This window comes from Stegostoma tigrinum, chromosome 26 (genome assembly GCF_030684315.1).
Source record: "Stegostoma tigrinum isolate sSteTig4 chromosome 26, sSteTig4.hap1, whole genome shotgun sequence".
Classification (NCBI taxonomy): Eukaryota; Metazoa; Chordata; class Chondrichthyes; order Orectolobiformes; family Stegostomatidae; genus Stegostoma; species Stegostoma tigrinum.
Genome location: NC_081379.1, coordinates 12,753,268 through 12,768,358, shown reverse-complemented (window position 1 = coordinate 12,768,358; position 15,091 = coordinate 12,753,268). Strand labels below are relative to the sequence as shown.

The window sequence follows — 15,091 nt, the reverse complement described above, 5'->3', positions numbered from 1 at the left end:
TTTACCAGTTTCAAAATCTCCCCAGCCCCGGCCTCATCCCATGACCAACCCTCCTTCTCATCACTGCCTCCTTGACCTGACAAAACCTGTCCATTTCTCCCCCACCTATCTGCCACTCGCACCTCACTGACCAATCCTGACCATTTGCGTACATGCACTCACCTATCACCATCCCACTTACCTTTCTCAACCCTACCCCTCCTCTCTCTATTTATATCTGAGTTCCCCTTCCCCTCCCCATTTCTGAAGAAGGGTTCTGACCTGAAACATCAGCTTTCCTGCTCCTCTGACGCTGCCAGGCCTGCTGTGTTCCTCCAGCTCCACACCTTGTTATTTCTGATTCCAGTATCTTCATTTCTTGCTATCTCACTGAGATGATTGTAGATGTTTTCTAATCAACCTCAGAAGCACAAATCACACCTCTGGAGCAGGTAGGACTTGAATCTGGGCTTCCTAGCTTAGAGGTGGGTTCATTATCACTGCACCAGAAGGACCCTAAAGACTGAGATGAGTGTAGGTATTGTCAATTGACCTGTTCAGATGTGTTAGGAGCCTCCGCAGCTTGATTTGAACCGGGGTCTTCTGTCTCCAAGGTAGGGAGCACCAAAGAGCCCACAGAGGTGATTGTAATCTTGAAATGTACATCAGCATCACCTGTAACTATTTTATTTAGAATAGATTTGTAGCTTGGGTTGTGCATGTTATAGTCAGCTGATTCGTTGTTTCACAGTCGTTACCTTGCTGGGTAACATCCTCAGTGCAGCCTCCGATGAAGCGCCGTTGTGTTTTCCTGCCTGGTATTTTTAACCCTGGAGTCCATTGAGCTGGATTACCTCACTTCCGGTTTTCCTTCATAGTGCAGTGTATATGGGGTCGAGGTCTATATGTTTGTTGATGGCTTTCTTCGTAGAGTACCAGACTTCTAAGAATTCTTGTGCCTGTCTCTGCTTTGCTTGTCCCTGGATCTTGGTGTTGTCCCAGTCAAATTGGTGGTTTTCCTTATCCATGTGGATTGAGATAATTGAGTCTTGGTTGTGTGTTTTTGTAGTCAATTGGTGTTCATGTACCCTTGTTGTTAATTTCCTTCCTGTTTGTCCGATGTAGTGTTTGTCACAGTCTCTGCAGGGAATCTTATAGATGACATTGGTCCTGTCTGTAGTGGGTCGTGGGTTTTTGGTTCGGGTGAGCAGTTGTCATAGGCTTGATGTGGGTTTGTGTGCCACTCTGATGCCCAATGGTTGTAAGAGTCTCGTGGTCATTTCAGAAGTTTTCCTGATGTAAGGTAGCATGATGAGTGTGTTGGGGCGTGTAGTAACTTCCTGGTGTTGTTCTAGTGACAAGCATCTTCTGACTCAGTTTTTTGAGTATCCATTGTCCTTGAGCACCTGGAAGAGGTGCTTTTCTTCTTTTTGGCATAACTCTGTGCTGCTGCAGTGCATTGTTGCCCTTTTAAATAATGCTCTCAGGCAGCTTCGTTTGTGTGTGTTACTGTGGTTACTGTTGAAATTCTGTACTTGTTCAATGTGTGTGGTTTTCCTGTGTACCATTGTTAGGAATTCCACTCTGCCACAACGTCCAGGAATGGGAGCTGTTTGTTCTTCTCTTCTCTGGTGACCGCTGAGGGGGTTGTTTATTAGTTCATGTGTCTCCTGTAGTTTGTTTGTTTAATAATGACGAAGGTATCGTCCACGTAGCATATCCATAGTTTCCATAGCATGACCATATCCAGAATGAAACATGCAGCCACATTAGGGGCATTTAAACAGTCCTTGGATAAGCAGATGGATGATGATGGGATAGTGTCGGAGGAGGGGATTAGATTAGTTCACAGGTCGGCGCAACATAGAGGGCCGAAGGGCCTGTTCTGCGCTGTATTGTTCTATGTTCTATGTGGGGCAAGTGACTCCACATTTCATGAGAACTGGGTGAAAATAAATAGTTTTTGTTATTTTTTAAACTCACAAAGGCTTGCTGCGAATGTTTGGGGAACAATGTGCCAAAAGGAAGAAAAGACACGTATTTATTACCAAACACACGAATCACGGCAGTATATCAGAGCACTCGAAAAATCTGTTCCTGACTGGAGTATTTCAATGTTCCATCATCTCTATTTTGCTTTTGTATTACAATTAAAATAAAAGGCTTGGGACTAGTTCAGGATTTGGACGAAATGCTACTTGCGGTGCTTTCTGTCATTGAATGATTCATGTGTGTTGGTGTTTATGTTGAGGGGAGGGGGAGACTGGAGCGTGTACTGATTACATGGAAAAAGCAAATTAGGGAGGTCCTTGCAGTGGATAAGGTTTGATGTAACGGAATGGGTAATTTCGGTTCTACACCAGTAAATTGGACATTGTACCTTTAAGGGGTGGATCGGACACCGGGGCTCTGTAGTTTGAGAGGGAAAAGAAGGGATTTGCGATCTGAAGAAAGGCGAGCTACCGCCGGGGCAATAACGTGGAGTAAATCGCAGCCAAAGGGAAATCCTCGGAGACGTTTTTATCACTAAATCCGATATTTTGTGTCTAAGCGTAGCCCCGATCTGTCAAAGGGAAAAAGAAATCCGCACCAAGAGTCCGCTCTCTCTGCTGGGAGAGTACAGAGAGGGATAGACTTCGAGAAGGTTAGTTTTCTGCCAGAAGAAACATTTCTGCCTTTATCTTTCTTCCTCTGTCTCTATGTTCTTTGCCCTGTCTTAGTGTATTCGTTTATGTCACTTTAGCTCTTCCTCTGTCTCTTGCCCACCTCTCCCTTACTTTATCCCGACCTGTCTGAGCAAGGATTTATTTCACTGATTCTGCCTTGATCTCATTCTCGCAGTTCGCGTTGAAGATTCTCTCTCTGTCTGCATCTGACACAAGGGCAGTATATAAATGCAGCTTGATCTTCATGCCATCTGGGTGTAGAACTAGTTAATGCTGAGTAGAAGTCAGGAAAGTCAGGTGCTGTTTGACCTAAGGGGTCACTAGCTTGAGATTCCTGCAGACAGGGTTTTCATGATTCGCACTTTACGTCCGACATTGAGAGATTCTCAAACGTGACCCCATCGGTGAGGCATGACATTTGCCCAGTCCCCTGGGTGATAGCTGAGGAGCCCAGCAGCTAGAACTTGGTTAGGACCGACCTGTGGTCCTGACACCCACTTTGGGAATCCCTCCTCTTCAGGGATGGAGCAGAGAACCCACCCAGTTTACATTTATATAGCACCTTGAATGAGGCAGCACATTGAGCCCCCATGGAGTGGTCATGGTAGGGCGATCGCAAAACTTTCCAGACCTTTGGATTTTCAAACTGCCTGGGATAAATCTGCTTTGCAGCCTGTCCACTCATGTGTTCTGCCAGAAGGCAGGTGCTAGCTCAACTCCAACATGTTGAAAAAGGCTGGGTAACGGGGTGCAGATCACCCATCATCAAATTAAAAGCAAAATACTGCAAATCCTGGAGATCTGAAACAAGCACAGAAAGTGCTGACGAAGCTCAGCAGGTCTGGCAGCATCTGTGGAGAGAAATCAGAGTTAACATTTTGAGTCCGATAGAATCAACCAGACTCAAAATGCTACGTTTCTGCAGCATTTTCTGTTTGATCTTTTGAACTGGTAGACTGGTTTTGGAAGAGCTGATTGACCCTGATCCTTCGGCATGGGATTCTTCAGTTGCCTTTTAGGGAAAAAAGTTGAGGTGACTCCCTATTTAACTTTCCTCTGGTTATTTAATTTAAAACTGTGTTCTTTGGGCGACAGCCTGGGACAGCCACATTCACAGGATGCCAACTCAGAGTTGTTGCTGTGATCTGTAGGTTGGCTTGAATGGGCCCCTGACTCAGAGTTGGGAATCTCATCAGTAAACCTGACATTTGTAATGGATCAGTACTTCAAATAAACTCTGAATTAAATCCAAAAAAAACGCTGACATCGGGATTGAAATAACCGGTGATGTGTAAAAAAAATGGCCATTTTGATGAATTTGACTTGTTGCGGTCACAAGTGCCGAAGTACAGTGAAAAGTGTTGTTTTGTGTGCTGTACCATACAAAGTGCACCAGGGTAGTAGAACAGAATACAGTGTTACAGTCGCAGAGAGAGAGAGCTTAAAAGTGAGCATGCAGAAGTGATATGGGCCATTTGCAGGCAAATGGCTTAGTTCGGTTTAGGAAACTGGGTCAGCATGGATGAATTGGGCTGAGAGGTCTCTAGGAGTCTCTTAGCACTTTTTCCCCCTTAGCCACCAGGGATGGCAAAGAAGTGCCCAGTTTTAATTCTTCCTGATGTTGCAAACTGGAGATCTGAGCTATTCAGCCTTCTCCTTGCTTACTGTCAACACTCATACACTTCCCAGGAGAAATAATGTGATTGTGGTCAGGAGCAGAAACCAAGGCTGGTTCCTTCCCTTCCCATTCTGTGCCAAGATAGCTCCATCTGGCAGCCTCTTAATGCTTGAAATTATCAAAGAGCTGGAATTGAACCTTTGATTTTCTTGGTCTTTGAAGCTCAGTTCAGCATCAAATGTTTCGCTAACCAGCTGAAGGTTTTGCCTGTAGTCAGAAAATGCATGTGGAAGTGGGAGGGTTTTTAGATCCTTTCTGAAAATGTCAGCTTTCCTGCTCCACTGATGCTGCTTGGCCTGCTATGTTCATCCAGCTCTGCACCTTGTTATCTCGGGTTTTAATAGCCGATGGTTGCTGAGCACAGTTAAAGAGAGAAAGATAGCCAGGAATGGAAAACGGAAACAAAGACCCAACAGCATTGTCCTGGTAACAACTGAAGTCAAAATTGACAGTAATGCTGAAGAGAGGGAGAAAATGAATATTTTCTTCAGTATTCACAACTGAGTGGGACCTAGTTGTAGAGGAGGACGTTGTGAAACAGGCTGGTAGGCTAGAGGAGGTTGATGTTAGTAAAGAAGATGTGCTAGGAATTCTGAGGAACTTGAAGATAGATAAGTCCCCTGGGCCTGAGAGAATTTATCCAAGGATTCTATGGGAAACAAGGGACGAGATCGCAGGGCCTTTGGCGATGATCTTTTTGACCTCACTGTCCACAAGCATGGTGCCGGAAGATTGGAAAGAGGCAAACGCCATTCCCTTGTTCAAAAAAGGGAACAGGGATAACCCCAGAAATTACAGATCAATTAGTCTTACGTCAGTGTGGGCAAATTATTGGAAAGGGCTCTGAGAGATAGGATTTATGATCACTTTGGAAAGGCACAGTTTGATTCATGGTAGTCAGCATGGCTTTGTGAGGGGTAGATCATGCCTTACAAACCTTATTGAATTCTTTGTAGAGGTGACCAAACACGTGGATGAAGGTGGAGCAGTGGATGTGGTATACATGGATTTAGGTAAGGCGTTTGATAAGGTTCCCCATGGTAGGCTCATGCAGAAGGTAAGGAGGCATGGGATAGGGGGAAATGTGACAGATTGGATTCAGAGTTGGCTGACCCTTAGAAGACAAAGGGGGTGGTGGATGGAAAATATTCAACATGGTGCTCAGTTACGAGTGGTGTACCACAAGGATCTGTTCTGGGTCCTCTTCTATTTGTAATTTTTGTAAATGAATTGGATAAAGGAGTGCAAGGGTGAATTAGCAAGTTCGTGGACGATACAAACGTGGGTCATGTTGTGGATAGTGCGGAGGGCTGTTCTAGACTACAAAGGGACATTGATAGAATGCAGATTTGTTTTGAGAAGTGGCAGATGGAGTTTAACCTTGAAAAGTGTGAGATGATTCATTTTGGAAGGACAAATGTGAAAACAGAATACAGGGTGAACGGAAAGGTTCTTGGCAGTATGGAGGAGCAGAGGGATCTTGGGGTTCATGTTCACAGTTCCCTGAGAGCTGCCACCCAGGTGGATAGAGTTGTTAAGAAGATGTATGGTGTGTTAGCTTTCTTTAATAGAGGGATTGAGTTCAAGAGCCGTGAAGTTATGCTCAAGCTATACAAAAGCCTGGTTCGGCCACATCTGGAGTATTGTGTCCAGTTCTGATCGCCTCATTACAGGAAAGATGTGGAAGCGTTGGAAAAGGTGCAGAGGAGATTTACCAGGATGTTGCCTGGAATAGAGGGAAGGTCTTACGAGGAAAGGCTGAGAGAGGCTTTTCTCTATAGAACGATGAAGGATGAGAGGTGACTTGATAAAGGTGTACAAAATGATCAAGAGGTGTAGATAGAGTAGACAGCCAGAGACTTTTTCCTAGGGTGCAAGTAGCTTTTACAAGGGAGCATAGTTTTAAAGTGAAAGGGGGTAGCTATCGGGGAGACGTCAGAAGTAGGTTCTTTACTCAGAGAGTGGTAGGGGCGTGGAATGCATTGCTGGAGAGTGTCCTGGAGTTGGCCTCATTAGGGGCATTTAAGCGGCTATTAGATAGACATATGGATGATACTATAAGGTAGCGGTGGAGGTTAGCTAGACCTTAAGTTTTGGGTAAAAGTTTGGCACAGCATCGTGGGCTGAAGGGCCTGTACTGTGCTGTACTGTTCTATGTTCTATGAAAATCAGGTGGGTGGCTAATGTTGAAATTGAATAAGGATCGAAGGAGAGAGAAGCAACAAGACAATGCCAGCAGCCCCCTCAGGGACGTCATGACAGTGAACAAATTAGTAAAGTCTTTAGCAAATTAAACTCATTTTGATTGACAGGCCTGAAATTTAAACACTATAATCAGATGGAGGCATTGGCCAAGTGGTATTATCGCTGGACTGTTAATCCAGAAATCCAAGTCATGTTCTCGGAGACCTGGGTTCAGATGGTGGAATTTGAATTCAATAAAATAAGTTAAGAATCTAATGATGACTATGAATCCATTGTCAATTGTTGGAAAAACCCAACTTGTTCGCGAATGCCCTTTAGAGAAGGAAACTGCCATCCTCACCTGGTCTGGCCTACATGTGACTCCAGACCCACAGCAATATCGCTGACTCCGAACAATTAGGGATGGGCAATAAATGCTGCCTGGTCAATGACACCCTCATCCCGTGAATGAATAAAAAAACTTTAATTATGGCGTTTCATTCGATTGATGTACGGAATAATGGCATCTTGGACAGACTAAGAAAGAAGCAGCATTTGCAACAGAAGCTGGTCAAATACAAGGAGTAGCTTTAGGAAGTTGGTAACTGAGACAGCTGGCCTGTGATGTATTGTGATGCCAAAAGTGTGAGTTCAGTCCCTAGGCTGGCTGAGGTCGTAATAAAAGCCTTGCCTTCTCTACCTCACTCTCAGGTTAAACTCACCATCAGCGTCTCTCTTTAATGAGAGAGCAGCCTGCCCTCTGGAGTGATAGTGATGTTCACTTGCACTTCAGTAACTGCCTTCTAACGGTTTCTTGCAAATTCTGGTGGTAAGCTTACAGTTTTCAGTGGGTAGTTGCGAATATCAGTTGAGTGGCATCCATGTACACAAATTATTGAAAAAGTTAATAAAATATAAAAAGGCAACATAAGTGAGTGAACAATATAATGGAATAATTAATAATCGTGTCAAGGCATATGGGAACTCCTGGATACCATTGTGATCGAGGACAAACATGGTCTAAGTAAGAATTTGAGTTTGAACAGGTTTGGCTCAGATTTAATGAGCTGAAGGCTGAACTGCAGACCCAGTATTAGAAAGCAGTCACCCAACTCAGAATAGGGTACGGCTTCCTGATTTGGTTGGTGATCAGGGGTAGGAGGCTGTGACTGTCAATGAGGCAGCTAATGGCCTCAGAGATTAGGACTACTGGATTATAAACCTGTGTACTGTTCCAACAGGTCTGATGTTCTCACAGCCTGTTTGAATGAGAGCAGGGATTGCAGGGTAAATACTCAAACTGACCTTGGCACTGAGGTATAGGAAGCCATCCAAGTGAAGGCACAACAAGGCATGTAGTAATAGGATTGACACTATCTCTCAACGCCATTATTTTCTTGAATCCAAAAGATTAAAGATACAGAATCTGAAGACACACACCAGCAGGTTCAGGAACAGCTTCTTCTGGGGTGGCACGGTGGCTCAGTGGTTAGCATTGCAGCCTCACAGCGCCAGTGACCTGGGTTTACTTCCACCCTCAGACGACTGTCTGTGTGGAGTTTGCACATTTTCCCTATATCTGTGTGGGTATCCTCCGGGTGCTCCAGTTTCCTCCCACAGTCCAAAGACGTGCAGGCCGGGTGGATTGGCCATTCTAAATTGTCCATAGTGTTCAGGGATGTGTAGAGTAGGTGGGTTATTGGAGGATGTGTCTGTGTGGGATGCTGCAAAGTTCGGTGTGGACTTGTTGGGTGGAAGAGCCTGTTTCCACACTGTAGGATTTCTATGATTCTTCCCGGCCATTATTAGACTGACGACTGGACTTGGTGTAGCCTGAAACAATGCTGATCTTGCTAACGTTGATCCCGCCTTGCGGACACCATGTGCAATGTAACCTGTATGCTTCTGTCTAAAGCTTTTTAGTCTGTATATCCTTGCTCACTATGATCTGCCTGTACTGCTTGGAAACAAAGCTTTTCACCGTACATACACGGGACAATAAATCAATCAATCAAGCAGTTAAGGCCAACACATTCGCTACGTTGTTAGCAACCTCTTTTAAGACTCAAGGATAAAATCCATCTGAATCGAGAGACTTGTCAGCCTACAGCTCCATGAGTTTGCTCAGTACCACTTCCCTCATGATTGTAATGTCACTAAGTTTCTTTCTGCCTTCAACCTCCTGATTTACAACTGCTACTGGAATTCTTTTTTGTATCTTTTATAGTGAAGTCAGAAGTAAGCTGTTTATTCATTTAGTCTGTTGATTCCTCTTTACTTACAAATAACTCTCAATTCGCACTCTCAAGAAAGCCTAGTGCCAGTGTTCAGCTCATTTGTTTAAAAGGAACTTGCTTTAGGATGGGGAGGATCTAGTGATCATGGTCCGTGTAGGTACCAACGGCATAGGTAGTTCTAAGAAAAGATAATCTACACAGAAAGTATGATGAGCTGAGCAGTTGAAAAGCAGAATTTCAGGCTTCATAAACTCTGGGTTATTACCTGAGCCACGTACAAATTGACATAGGGAAGATAAAAGTAGAGAGATGATTACATGGCTCAAAGACTGGTGTGAGAAAAGTAGGGCCAGTTTCTGGGACTCTGGTGTCAGTACTGGGCAAAGTGGGGGCTTTGCCAATGCGATGGACAACACCTGGCCTGTTCCAGGGTCAGTGTTCTCATGTTCCACAAAACTAGAGAAGAAGAGAGGATTTAAAACTATATAGCTGGGGCAAGGGGTCAAATGGGAACTATGTGATCTGGGAATTGAGGGTCATGTAATGGCAAGAGGGGACAGAGAGGAAACAATCTAGGAATTCACCACCAGTCAAGACTAGATAACAAGAGGACAAAACTGTAGACTCTTGTATCTTAAACAAGTTTGCATTCATTACAAGTAGTCGTTGATGCATATTGAAGCAAATGAATATTAACCAATAGCCAATACAGAAACTTGGCTTCTGGATGTCAGAATGGATATTGAGAGGTATAAGAATGGATATTGAGAGGTATACAGCATTCAAGAAGAATAGGAAACTCTGTAAAGGTGGACAGGTAGCACTGTTAATCGAAGTTAACATGGGTGCAATAGCTAGAGATAGCCTCAGTTCAGGAGATCAGGAGTGGAATCGTTTAGGTGGAAATGTGGAATATTATGGGAAAGAAGTCACCAATGGGAGTGCTCTACAGGCTCCCAACAGTAACCACAATGTGGGACAACATTTAGGAAAAATATTTTGACAGCTTGTGATAAGGGCCAGCAGTAATCATGGGTGACCTTAGTCCTCATGTAACCTGGAAAAAGTCAGATTGGTAGTAATAGCCTGGGTGAAATGTTCATAGAATTCTTTCAATATAGTTTCCTAGAGCAGAATGTTTTGGAACCAACCAGACAGCAGGTTATATTAGACATGGTATGTGTAACCAGAGAGAATTCATTAATGACTTCAGAGGTAAGGCACCCCTTGGTTACATTGACCAAAATGTGATTGAATTTTATAATCAATTTGAAAGGAGAAGATTTGATCAAGACAGGTATTTTAAACATAGATAAAAGGAACTAATTAGACACAAACGCTGAAGTGAGCTGATCTACTGTAGATAATAAGACAAAGGAGTAGAATGAGACCAATTGGCCCATTGAGTCTGCTCCACCATTTGATCATGGCTGATGTGTTTCTTCACCCCATATGTCTGCCTTCTCCCCATAACCCTTGATCCTCTTACTAACCAACAGCCTATCTATCTGTGACTTAAATACACTCAATGACTTGAGCTCCACAGTGCTCTGTGGCAACAAGTTTCACAGCTTAACCACCCTCTAACTCACAAAACCCCTCATCCCAGTTCTAAAGGTTCATCTCTTCAGTCTGAGGCTGTGTCTCTTCTACTAGTGGAAAAATCTTCTCAACATGCCCTCTAACTATGCCTCTCAGTATTCACTATGTATCAATCAGATCCCACCACCCTGACCCCTGTCCTTCTAAACTCCATCGAGTACAGACCCAGAGCCGTGAACTGCTCCTCATATGACAAGCCCTAAAGATGGAAGTAAAAAGTCTTCTGACTGCTCAGTTGATGTGTAGAAATTTAACAGAAAGACTCAGACTGTGTATATCTAAATAGGTACAACATGCAACAGGCAATTTGTATTGCCATTCAAGTGTTGGGCACCTCCCCTGTCTGCTGTTAGGTTTAGCCATTGAATAAATGCCAGAAATTGTAGGTTCACTGTGACTGACTCATTTCCCCATACCTCCACAGATACACAGCAGTTTATACAGATACACATGTGCATTCATTTAATTCCTTCCCCTCCCAAACACTTCAAAGTGTTGGGTCTTTCAGTGGGACAAAGTGTCATTTTACCTGTGGTCAATTCAACTCAGACGACCAGTATGAAAGTCTTTTTTTTCTCTCTGCTTGCTGGTTCTAACAGTATGTAGTGAAATGAACCTGAAGGTGGATGGGGTTTACTTCACTAAATCATCTATAAAAACTCATTGATTCAGTTTAAAAACAGTTTGAGATATGTGAATAGCTGACTTGGGAAATTAAAATGGTAGATTCATGTTGTTTCTAATTTATGCTCAATTCATATTTTTTTCCTTTTTTAATGTAGCTGAGAATATGGATGTGGGAAAGCTATCCTTAATGTAGTAGAGGTTTCCTTTATTTTTTGTAAAGGTCAAACTTTTATTTTTTAACATACATTACAACCTTTCAATGACCCAAAAAATGTAGATACTTTCAGAAAGGAGTGCATGACAACAATTGATTGTGATAAAGCTGTTAGATTTTAACACAACAACTTGCCCAAGCAACTACAGTCCGAACTGTCTGAAATCTCTCAACAAAGTGAGAGTTGAAAAGCCACTGAAAAGTCTCATTACCGCAAATGGAGCTCTTACGGGAGAATTCCAAATCAACTCTACTGTCTCCAACAGTAACTGCAAAAGTCTTGTGTGAAAAGCAACCTCTGTCGTGGACCAACATTTGGACAATTTGCCAATAGTTGAGTGAAAATGTAATTTTTTATATGTGCTATAAATGGTCTTTATTTGTTAATTAAGGAATCTGGCTTATTTGCATCTAATTCTGAGCAACACATAATCTGATACATGTATACTTGGCAATATAACCTCCCTTTTTAAATTTACTTTGTCATGACTCAGAATCAGTTCACCCCCTGCTAACTGAGCAGTATCAGGAAATTTCAATGAACCTTCTGTAAGTTGTTGAATCCATATTGCCCCGAGCTTGGTTTACAAGAAGAAATGTTTTCTCTATTGATGACTTTACCCCAACAAAATGTCTTTGGTGTAAATGAGACTCAAGGGATTTTATATGCATTCAAATAAATACACCTGAATATTTTGATTTAAAATTTTACTTGTAGGTGGAGACTGTTCAGAGAAAGTACTGTGCATAAAGATTCTGTAGAATTTGTGGGCCTGTGCGTCTGTGATATAATGGGCTTCAACCTGGGGGCTTATGTTAATAAAAATATATGAGATCTATGCAAAATACTCAGTAACTAGAAGTTGCAAGCCATTTCAGCAAATCATAAAATATTTTCATGATGCTCATAAAACTTTAACTGAGAAGGTAACTTTTTGAGATTTAATAATGAAAATTATCAAATAGTAAGAATATTCAAATGTAAAGTGTTCAATCTCAAATGATTTTATAATATTCTTTCTCAATGAGGATCTGTCTAGCAACGTACAAGTATTCCAGCAAATACAATGACAGCTGATTGAAATGTTATGATGTAAGTGAGAAATCCTATAAATAACTAAAGTTATTACATGAAGATGTTGAAACTGCTTTGGCTACTTTAATTTCATTGATTTAAAAATTGGATGTGACTGGAATAAAAGAAAAATTCTGTGGATTCTGGCATTTGAAACAAGTATAAAAGATGTTGGAGAAATTTAGCAGGTCTGGCAGTATATGTAGGGAAAGAAACAGTTAAGGTGTTGAGAGATAGTAGGAACTGCAGATGCGGGAGAATCTGAGATAACGAGGTGTAGAGCTGGATGAATACAGCAGGCCAAGCAGCATCTTAGGAGCAGGAAAGCTGATGTTTTGGGCCCAGACCCTTCATCTGAAATGGGGGAGGGGAAGAGGGTTCTGAAATAAATAGGGGGGCGGGGGAGGCGGATCGAAGATGGAGAGAGGAGAAGATAGGTGGAGAGGAGTCGGACAAGTTAAAGAGGCGGGGATGGAGCCAGTAAAGGTGAGTGTAAGTGGGGAGGTAGGGAGGAGATAGGTCAGTCCAGGGAGGAGGAACAGGTCAAGGGGGTGGGATGAGGTTAGTAAGTAGGAAGTGAGGGTGCGGCTTTAGGTGGGAGGTGGCGATAGGTGAGAGGAAGAACAGGTTAGGGAGGTGGGGACGAGCTGGGCTGGTTTTGGGGGGAGGAGAGATTTTGAAGCTCATGAGATTACAATTTCCAACTGTCACTGTTTAATGAAATGCTTTGTCTGTGTAACTTTTGTACAAAATGCCTATAAGTCAATTGATATTTCTGTAAGGAGAGATTTTAACTTTTTCTGTTAAGGATACCCTACCATACTGCAGGTTCCATCCTTATTGTTAATTGCAACTCTATTTTGACCAAAAGAAATGCTCATTTGTGCCTTAAGCCTGCTCCAAATAGAACATTCTGGACAGGTCAGATCTGAAATGTTAACTCTGTGTTTCTCTCCACAGACTGCTGGATCTGCTGAGGAGTTTCCAGCATTTTCTGTGATTTTCCTAGCTCCTTGCTTGTATTTGTAGATGCAACTTCTCTGTTACTTTATCTTGCAGTAGTGGGGGCAGAGCGGTTGGGGGTGTTAGCTCAGTTGACTAGATGGCTGTTTTGCAATCCAGAGTGATACTGATAGTATGGGTTCATTTCCCACATGATCTGCAGTCATGTATGTAGTTAGGTGTGTGCTGTCTCTTTAAGAGAGCATGAGCTAGGGGAGGCAGTCTAAAACTAGAGTGCAAAAACCTTCAAAAAAGTATTCCCTGTTCTAGATTACCCACCATCTACCTCATGTTCTATTAATGGTTCTACTGAACCACAAAATTAATAATTACTTGTTCAACCTTTCATGAGGCATGGTGAACCTTGGGTTAAACTACCACTAGGAAAACAGTGCTGTGGCCTTCATGGACTATCGTGACTTTACTTAGTGAAGGGTTCCAGTGAAATTGCACTTTATTTTTCATTCATGGGATGTGAGTTGCTGGCTGGGCCAGCATTAATGGCCATCCCTGGCTGTTCTTGGTGGAGTTGAACCTTCTTGAGCAGGTACAGTTCCATTTGATGTAGGTAGGCCCACAATGCTGCTAAAAGGGGATTCCTAGGATCTTGACCTAGCAAAACTGAAGGAACGATTATAAAATCCACATCAGGATGGCCAGAGACTTGGAGTACAATCTACAGGTGGTGGTGCTCCCATGTATCTGTTGCCCTGAATAATCCAAGTAGATAGAAGTAGTGATACAGCTTTGCTAAATTTCTTCAGTGTATTTTGTACTTGGTACACACAAATCCCAGAAAGAAGCAGTCTATACAAAATAAATAACTAATTAACTTTTGCCAAATGGTGATAATGGACATCAGTGATTGGCGCATCTGCCTGATCTACATGCTACGTTGGATCAGTATATGTATATTCTGCTGTACAGTCATTCCTCTGTATCCACGAGGGTTCCATTACTAAAAAGCCCTGCAAATGATGAAATTCATGAATGTGAACCTCATTTATAAATAGGCTAACATTCACGATTTTTGCTTGTGGGTAATGATATTTGTTGTTACTTATTGTCTGCCGCACATAGGTGAATTCATGATTTGTGATTTGGTAGATAAAGAGGATTTACAGAATTTGTATTATTCATATTAGATTGATAGTTACTCGTGTGAACTGACAGCACATATTCATATACCGTTGATGTATTCCTCTCTGAGTGGGTATGATAAACTTCTGCTCACCGTTTTCATGCTATCAACTGGTAACATTTTTGCAGTTATCACTGGCCAATCTTGCAGAGTTTAAAAATCGAGCTTTTAAATCTTCTGATTCTCCTTAGCAGTTGAAGCATTATCAAATTATCACCTCCAAATTGTCTCTCATTACTTGCTAGAATTTACATGTGGTGACTTAACTCCACGATTGTACAATCATTTTGGTGTTTAATTCATGAGAAAACCACAGAAATACTGGTTAAAATTGTTTTTATATTTCAACTCAAGACTATGCTAGGAGCTAGTGGATGGGCATATGAATAAGAAGGGTTTCGAGGGAAATAGGCCAAATGCTGGCAAATGGGACTAGGTCAGCTGGGGATGCCTGGTCAGGATGAATGAGTTGGACTGTGAGATGTGTTTTCATGCTGTTTGACTCTATGATTCACTTTACAGATAATTAAATACTTTTGAAGTGTTGTTGTAAGAAATACAGCAACCAGTTTGCACCCAACAAGCTTGCAGAAACAGCGATATGATAATGACCAAATAATTTTTGCTTTTGGTGATGGTCGTTGAAGGATAAATATTGGTCAGGGCCCTGGGGAAATCTCCCTGCT

At 42.4% G+C, this 15,091-nt stretch overlaps 2 protein-coding genes across 3 annotated transcripts in view; one reads left to right on the top strand and one right to left on the bottom strand.

Moving 5' to 3' along the window:
• Positions 1 to 15,091, bottom strand: part of tchp (trichoplein, keratin filament binding) — a 525,906-nt gene that overhangs the window by 104,229 nt on the left and 406,586 nt on the right. The window lies entirely within an intron of this gene.
• Positions 2,435 to 15,091, top strand: part of trpv4 (transient receptor potential cation channel, subfamily V, member 4) — a 121,022-nt gene continuing 108,365 nt past the window's right edge. The window contains exon 1 of the mRNA XM_059654958.1: positions 2,435 to 2,623. The gene's annotated coding sequence lies outside the window, so the exon portion shown is untranslated. The remainder of the gene's footprint in view (positions 2,624 to 15,091) is intronic.